This window comes from Carcharhinus amblyrhynchos, chromosome 9 (genome assembly GCF_965287045.1).
Source record: "Carcharhinus amblyrhynchos chromosome 9, sCarAmb.v2.hapA, whole genome shotgun sequence".
Lineage (NCBI taxonomy): Eukaryota > Metazoa > Chordata > Chondrichthyes > Carcharhiniformes > Carcharhinidae > Carcharhinus > Carcharhinus amblyrhynchos.
Window position 1 is genome coordinate 52,446,578 of NC_137332.1, and position 8,654 is coordinate 52,455,231.

Below are 8,654 nucleotides of genomic sequence, written 5' to 3' on the forward strand. Positions count from 1 at the left end.
ATAGTGATTTCATTTCTGAGTACTATTTGATTTTTTTTTGAAAAGACTCTTACATGCGACCATCTGCGCAGTAGCTTTCAATTGCGATCATCCTCCTGGTCGGAAGAACATGGTTAAGAGGGAGTATAAAATGCCGTCTTTGTTCCAAAAACATCATCCTATTTATTTCTGATGATCTTCTTAACTCTCAGTGGAGTTGGGCGGGGAAATAAAGAAAAACAACCACAGATCGCAGGTCCCTTTGATGCGTATTTCTTAAACACAATAAAAGTCAAATTAATTAAATCATACCATTAATTATGACCCTTAGCGTGAAAAGGATTGTTTCCCCTCGATTAGGGATGTATTGTGCTAATCCCCGTGTTGACACAGAGAACTGTCTGTTCTGCAATCATTTCTATAGAAAGCCTTTCTAGGCCAATTTAGCAAATCTTAATTAGGCATGTTTAGAGTGAAATAGTGATTTGGATATCAGAGCGGTTTTTTCAATTCTACTCTGACATTTCAAGAAATAACCCGGAATTTTAGAATGACATGATCCAAGTTAGCACCAAAGACACACGTGGATTGAAACCACCGCTCCAATTCTCATTTGCGAAACGAAGCGGCAAAACGATGAACTTTAAGCGTCAACTTACCCCCCCCCCCGGCCTCACTCCACCTTCCTACCCCCACCGCCACCCCCAGAAAGTTGGACCCGGCAAATAATAAATAAGATGCTCCTTTCTCCTCCCCAACTCGCAACGACCTGATTTCGATTTCACAGCGTCCATAATCTTATTTAATTTCAGGTCGCTAATGAGAAGCAGCAAAGCTCTGAGCGGAGCTGGGCGTCACAGATCCCTTTTAAAATAATAACAGGATCCTGAGCATATCTTCCTAATAGGAACCGGCACCTAATCCAGTCAAGATGGTGTAGAGAGATGGAAGAAGGGGCAGAAGAATGGAATGAAGAGCGATGTGAAAAGCCTATATCCATAAAAAAAAGGAATGCAAACAAAAACGTCGGGAAATTTTAAAAAGGGAGCTCATATAAATTAACGGAAATAATATGAGCCATATGAAGGGAAGGAATATTATTATTGCAGTAATTTATTTTCGCTCCCCCCCCACCCCCTCCCCAACGCATACGCTGTCTTTTGAATTGAACTAAAATACACTTGTCCGCCTTTTACTAATACCCCAGTTAAATAGAGCCAAGATTTGGACCCATCTGACGGGATTGCGATCAGATGTCAGTCGAACACGGCATCCCTAAGGCTGCGGTTGTCAGGGTCTAATCGCTTTACACACAACACGGGAATGGTATCAAAGACGTCCTATTTCCACCTTAAACCCTATTAGCCTCTCCCGGTGAATTATGTAAAATTTCGACCTTACACTTGGATTATTAAAGGAGAAATCCCATTATGCTGCACGCGGCAGCAAGAGGGGAGGTGAGTTGAGGGGAAACATTCTTCCCGCCTTCAATATGTGGCCTGCCAGCAAACTTCGACTACACAAGGTGCAATACCGACGAACAAAATGTATCTTGCGTTCAGGTGATGGGATTACAGCCTGTCAACCAACTATTGGAAATATTAACGGCGCTAATATCACCCACACAAACAGCTGGGAAAGAGCAGAGTCTTACCTGTGGCATTCTCCTCTCACACTCCTCGCATATCCAGTAAAATCAATACATTTACTAGCCGTCTAACTGAAACCAGTAACAGCATCAAAGCTTTTTGGCCAACTATCTGGATCACAATAATCCCCCGTCCTATTAATATCACTTTCACTCATTTTTCGACACTGTTCAGAGAGCGGTGGCAAATTTAATTGGCTTCTTTAAAAATTATAATATATATAATATAAATACCAAATTCCAGCTAACAGGAGGTGTTTGTATTGTAATTTTTCACGACATGTTGGGATAAATTGATTCAAGTATCTTGGCAACAATATTGCAGAACGCTGTCTTTATTATTTATCTCTTTCTCAAGGCAGTAAAATTGCTTGCATTTATTTAAATCTCCAATTAACTATAATAAGACGAGGGAAATGGCAAAACAGAATATTTCATCTATATGTACGCTGTAACTTAACCAATTAAGACGATGAAGGGGAGGGGGCAAAAACTGCGGGTGATAATGGATAGGAAAAAGTAAGTAGGATAACTCCAATTTATACAAATCAAACAGTGCTTAATAAAAAGGCAACTCGTTTAATTAAAGGTTCAAAGAATTCGGATCCAGCATTTGGACAGCGTTTAGAATGCGAGTGAAATTCGTGATGAATTAATGGCATTGTTGGCGTGCTCTTAATTATAGTTATTATGTTAATTATTTTACATTAGCATGAAGTTATCAGCATGTCAGGTTTAATCAAAATGCAGCGTTCTGCAGAAAACTGTTCTTTTATTCTGCGATGTGAAAATCTACACCATGCGGGTTTATTGTTTAAAGGTATAAAAAATGACTTTTTATTGAAAGAAATGTTTAATTTGGTTTCGTACGGTCTGGTCACATGTAGCCCGCAGGCTCCAGCTCCTAAAAGGGCTGGATTCGCTATTATCACCCCCTTTAGGAACCTACTCCATCAACGTGTAACTCTCTGTCAAACAACATGAAGTTGCTCATTTTTATCTGTTGATATTTTTTTGCAAATCCGACGGCGGGCAGCCCTGCTTTCACAAGCAGGGAGAGGTGGTCGGAACAAAAGAGATATTCAATGGCACTGTCAGTGTGCTCTCAAGGTTTGCTCACAAAGCGTCAGGGCGAATTTTAATATCCTGACATGACTCCTGTATTGAGCACCTATAATTAAGAGGGGGGAAAATATCGACAAACATAAAGCAATTTATAATTTAAAAAGTCTAAATATCATTGCTGCAGTCACTTGCACGTTTACACACTCAGATCAGTTTTTGTATACTAATAAACCTTGATCCATCGTTTTAATGACATCGAAATCCATGTTACCTCTCCGCAGTACCTGTCGACATTTACGATTTTAACCAGCAAAGTGTATCATAATCAATATAAAATATAAAATGGCCTCTCTTTTAAATTGTACACTACCTTCACGCGGATTCCCAGTGTGTGATCATTTAGTTTTATTTGCTGCTAACTTGCCACTGTATGAACTCCGGAGGTGTCAGTGAGTAAGAGACGAGAGATCAGTGAAGGCGGCCAGACCTCCAGAAAAGGGTTCACCACTGAGACCTGACACAAGCAGAATTAACCGATATTGCCGAGATTGGATGCCGAGAAAATAGCGATCGCATTCTACAGCTTGTACTATGGAGATTTTTATTTTAAGATTCTTTTGCCAGTTATTTCTCCAATTGTAGCTTGTATCTTTGATTTTTTTTGCACCTTGGCAGAGAAGTCCCAAGTTCAAATTGTTCTTTGCACTAAAATTCAACCCTGCGAATTACACCTGCTCTTCAACTTTATTTCCAGAAGTTTATTATGAGCCATCTTCCTTGGGTTTGAAAAATACATTTTCTCCCATTTGAAATAACACTTCTCAGATCATCTGAAGACCAGGTCAAAGTCATCGCTTTATTTGACAATTACTTCTTCTTAATAAGGGGAATTAACAGATTTCTTTTGGGAGGGGGGTGGCGGAGGAGGACCGGCACTTTTCCTGTTCACTTTTTATCTATGAACTGTTTTATTGCAGTGTAAGGTGGCTCAGTGGAAATTGAACCATTTCATCTCAAAATACATCAAACTTTTTTTTGAATGGACGGTTCTCACCTACAAATACACGGGCTCGGTATAACGCTTATGTGTGAAGTTTCAAGAAAGGCGGAAGGAAATATCTTGTTTCTGACAATGCCAATTTCCTTAAAATATACATGATGCGAACTAAAGGTTCACATTCGGTCAGCAATACTGATGAAATAGTAAAGACAGCACACTGGAAACTACTCGCATCTCGTCGATGTATTTGCAGTCTGGTGTATCATTGTCCATATGTTTCCCGCATATATTATGGTAATTTTATGTTCTTTTTTTCTTAGACATTTTGTTGTAACTGAAGATAAGACACGTTCACGGAAATATTGACGGGAACTTTGTGTGTATGTGTATGTGTGTGTTTTTTTTAGCTCTGCCTCCCTGAACTGCCGAAACAGTAGAAATCAAAGGCGAGATCATCATTGGGTCAAGACGCCCCAGGAACAGCAGAGTGATCGAACCGGCTTTGAACCAATGGTCCGGTTTTATCGACTGGTTCTGGCAGGATTCCGAGATGGCGAGGAGTTCCATTGTCCAGTCTCTCCGCTGTCTCTCCAGGCACACAGAGCACCTGCGCATCGGCTAAATTGCTATACTCGGCCACCTCCTATTGCCGGTGAAGTTTGTAACTTCCTAACAACACAAGAAATGATGCCTTTCCTGTCAGCTATTTCAGAAATGTGAACTAATTCAGAAGTTCCACCGCTCCTCAGCGAAGGCACTTTCTAAATGCAGCTGTGTACTGGTTCATGCAACTCCACTTGGACTCAGTGCTGACACTTCTCCATGTCTTGACCGACCCACTTATCCCAAACCTTTGCCTTTCCGTTTTATATGAATCAAACAAGTTACAATAAGAGATCTTTTCTCCTATAGGGCAATATTCATCCAAAGGACAGATCTGATCTTAAAAAAAAGCAACAGCGGGGGGCATTGTATTTGCTTTTGTCTATTGTGTAGATTCGTTTTTAACATGTGACCGGTATGTTTACTGTTTAAACAATGTGTGTGTAGCCAAAACTGATTTAAATATATTATGAAGCAGCTCTATAATACTGCATAAAAAGTGATGGACCTGTTCTAGATGGTATGGCATGCAACCGTGTCATTACAAAGTCCAGGGGCAGGGATGCCATTCACTGACACGGTGAGGCTGAGAAATTTACTTCTGTGCCACGACTTTTGATTTTTTGCACCATCCAAGGCATAATAGCCGGTAGATAATCATGTCACTTCTTAACTTCGTTGATCCACCGCCCTTCTGTAATTTTCAGGCACTTTAAAACCCAATATTGACATTAGAGAACCAATGCTTTTTCAATTATCTTTTCTGCTGTTTGTTTTAAATTTATTGCTTACCTACAGCACACAGACTGCAAGAAGATGGCTCAACGCCATTGGGATGGGCCATATAGGCTGCTCTTGACATCAACGCCTACATCATACGTACAAATAAAATATTGGTGTGCTGCATGAAGAATTCTGGCCCTACGTACACCTAGATGTCCACAAAAAATAAATGGCTTATACCATCTTGTGTGTCAACATATAGAGAGGGAATAAGTGTGACAAGCATGCTTTTCGAGTCATAATGCAGTTATTGGTTTCAATGAAGAATACACATGTACATAGAATCAACTGAAGTGTCAGGGGCAGAAGTTTGACTCGCATCAGTATTTAAGTAGAAGATCTAGTTTGACACTTGAGTCCAGCACTGAGGTTCACTGCATTACCGGAGCTGGCTTTTGGATGGAAGGTTAAACCAAGACTTCATCTGTCTCTTCTGGTGATTCCTGTGAATATTAAAGATCACTTGGTGGTACAGAACTTGAGTATTGCTGAAAAAAAAGAGACAGGCTGTTGAATTTTTTGTCTTGCACTCATTAGAACAGATTGAAGAGTGCCAAAATTCAAGTGGAACAACAATGTATACTGCATGATAAAAGGGGTGTCACTGGTTGGCCAGCTAAGTTTTGGTTAGTTGAAGCATCGCCATGGGAAATGCATCAAAGAATTATGTGGCTTACTTATATTTTCTAGAAGCTGCGTATAATCATACATTGAGATCAGTTCTCTGCAGGCAAAAAGGGCAGCTTTGTGGCACAGTCGTTAGCAATGCTGCCTCACAATGCCAGCGACCAAAGTTCAATTCCTGCCTTGGGTCACTGTCTGTGTGGAGTTTGCACATTCTCCCATGTCTCTGTGGATTTTTTCCGAGTGTTCCAGTTTCCTCCCACACTCCAATTATGTGCAGGTTAAGTTGATTGGCCATGCAAAATTGCCCCTTAGTGTCAGGGGGATTAGCAGGGTAAATACATGGGTTTACAAGGATAGGACCTGGGTGGGATTGTTGTCGGTGCAGGCTTGATGGGCCAAATTCTAAGATTCTAAGAATATGTCAAGGCATTGTACTTCATTTGAATTAAACAAATTCATGGTGGAATAATCGTTCCTGGCGCATTCTCTATGGAAACAGCTTTACCAACCAAAGTTGACTTGCGAACAAATTAGTATTCTTTTCTCATGCAGTAGAAACTGTTCCTCCTTTGAAATCTGGCATTCTTGAATCTGTCCTGATGAGTGCAAGATGAAAATCTTCAATAGCCTGTCTCCTTTTCAGCAGTATTAAAGATTTTTGGAAACTTTCGACAAGAGCATGGTGATCAGGCCAGCATTTCTACATTTGCACAAAGCAAATTAATGCATCATTCATCCTGTTTACTATTTGTGGTACTTTGCTATGTGCAAGTTGGTGGCTTCATTTTCCTATATGACAACATTGACTACATTTCAAATGTTAATTCATAAGGAAGCAATTAAGGACCTATTATAGATGACAATAAGTTGCTATATAACTGCAGGTTCTTTCTTCCTAAATGTTGCACAGCAATTGGATTGAAATAGAAGTTTGACACATGAGCCTATCAACTCGCTGTGCCATTGAGCTTTATGATATAAGGTTCAATGTTTGCACAATATGACATCCAGTGGGTCCCAAGGTGATTTCTAATTATATTGTTGATAGACAAAAACATGTGCCATTATCCCTCTACCCAGTTTACCGATGCACTATCAGTGTAATACCAATCCGTTCATAGTTGACCTCATATTTGATGATAGGTCATAGCACATGCTGGTCCTGTCATATCCTCCACTCGTTCCATAGATCAGTGAACATCCATGATGCATGATTTTACACATCTACTTTTATAAGGAAGTTATGGTGAACCTTAATAGAACATTGATTAGGTCTTTACCAGAGTAACTCTGGCATCACAAAAGATTTATGAGAATGTTTCCAGGTGTGAGAAACTTCAGTTATGAGGCTAGACTGAAGAGGCAGAAGTTGTTTTCCTGAGGGAAGATTGAGAGGAGATTTGGCAGAAGTTTCCAAAATTATGGAGAAATTGTTTCTTATGGCAGAAGGGTCAAGAATCAGAGGACACCAATTTAAGGTGATTGGCAAAAGAACCAAAGGCAACATGAGGATAAACATTTTTTACAGAGAATGATTGGGATCTGGGATGTACTGCCTGAGAGAATGGTGAAGATAAGCTCAGTCACTTTTCAAAGAGAATAGGATAAGTATGTGAAGAGAAAAAAATACAGAGTGCTGTGAAAGGGCAGTGGAGTGCAACAAACTGAGTTGCACGTGCAGAGAGCCAGCATAGGCATGAAGGGCCAAATTGCCTCTTTCTGTGCTGTTATCATTCTACGATTCTTTATTGTTGTCTCTTAAATCCTTCTTTTGCATAATTCCATGTTTAACTCCCTCTAACCATGTTTCCACTCCTTCACTGCACTGAAACAGTCATTATCAAAATCACAAAATATATCCTATATGTCTGCAATCATGGTAAACTATCACTCCTCATTATCCTTGACCTGTCTGCAGCCATGACAAGGTTAACTTCTCTGTCATCATCCAGCTGTAATTGCCTGATTCTATTCCTGTCTGTCCAGTCATAGCTATACAATCACCTGAAATGGCTTCTCTTCCACCCCAACATAGTTACCGCTGGAGTCTCACAAGAAACTATCTTTGACCCGCTCTATTTCTCATCCAGATATTGCCTCTTGGCAATGTTATTCAAACACAATGTCATGTTCCACATGCACACCAAAGTTTTCGCATACCATGGCCAGTGTCAACCTCTCCACTGCCTCTGATTTATCACATTGCTGTTCTGAAGGGTTGAACAGAAATTTTCTCCAATTAAGTATTGGAAGCCAAAAGCCAGTGTCTTTGGTCCCTATCACAATCTCCATTTCTTAGCCAACTATTCAATCTCTCTCCTGGTCACTGTCACAGGCTGAATTGGCAATGGTGTTCTATTTGAAACAGGGATCAGTTTCAAAGCCATAATCTCTTCATCATCAGACTGCTTACTTTCACTTCTGTAATTTCACCCATCTTCATCACTTAGCTAATGCCTTGCTGAAACCCAAATTCATACCTTTGTTTCCAATGCCCTCCTGTCTTCTCTCTCATCTTGCAACTCTGGAAACTTGTATTCATTCAAAGTTCTGCTTCCCATATCCTAATTGGCATCAAGTCCCCTTCACCCATCACTGCTGTGCTCACTGTTCAAGGTCTGGCAAAATTTCTCTTTTAAAACTCCTGTAATTATTTTCAATTACAATTCTAACCTCAGCCTTCTGCCTTTTTGCATCTCTTTCTTAATACTTTCCTTATGACGTATCTCTTGGAACAAGCTTTTGATCACTTGTTCTAATTGCTCCTTATATGATTTGTTTGTTAATGCTCATATGAAACACCTTGGACTTTTTAATTACACAAAAATGCCACATGAATGTAAGTTATTGTTGTGATGTGTAGATGAAATTTTTTCATGCCCATCAAAATTTTCACCAGTTAAACCACAAAGCTAATTGTCTATGACCTTAAGTTCTGTGCTATCACCA